Genomic DNA, 767 nt, shown 5'->3' with positions numbered 1-767 from the left:
ATGCATAATAATACTAGTTAATTTAAATTTATTTAATCCAAATTTTCAACGAGAAGCACTGTCCCACTTCACATGCTGCTAATGTAGCAGGGACAATGAAAACCTTGAAGCAAGCTGTGCTAGCAAGTCATACCACTCATGAGTGGAAGTTGCTATTGAATTGATTAGAACTTAGAAGATGATTACAGCTGTAAAGTGTCATTTATGCGCATGCTCCATGCACATGTGATAACTATCGTGATAGTTAGAATAACAGTATCACTGTCACGATAGCTGTACCATAGATATACGACTGTTAGAGGGATTGGAGACTGGTCACGTGAGCGCATTACTACTACACTCACCATCCGCGTTTGTGTTAAGGGGGCGGGTGAACTTTTAAATACCGTTTTATTTCTAATTCTAATTAAGTGATTAAGTCTATAGTAGTAGATGGCCATCACTTATAGTTTTGTTCTGACTCATTTTTAAGGATCAGCACCTACCTATTCCGGTTAGTAAGATTATTTCTAAAGAGAAAGCATTCTTTCCAAGAATCGTATAGAGCATTTTGTGCAATTTTCTCCTCCATGACTGATTCATTATTGGCATTTACAGGTAGCTTTATAACCCGGTTTGGTAGTTTATCAAGAACTAAAAAACTTAATGTACAAATCGCTCTATACGTTTATAGAGCGAGAAATTTTAACTTCATTTTATTAACTTGAAGTCTCTTTTATGAAGTGTGTTGTCACAAAATGCGTCAAAGCAACAACTTGCATCTTTCA

This window comes from Amphimedon queenslandica, unplaced genomic scaffold, assembly GCF_000090795.2.
Source record: "Amphimedon queenslandica unplaced genomic scaffold, v1.1 AMPQUscaffold_13072, whole genome shotgun sequence".
NCBI lineage: Eukaryota > Metazoa > Porifera > Demospongiae > Haplosclerida > Niphatidae > Amphimedon > Amphimedon queenslandica.
This window is presented reverse-complemented; position numbering follows the sequence as displayed.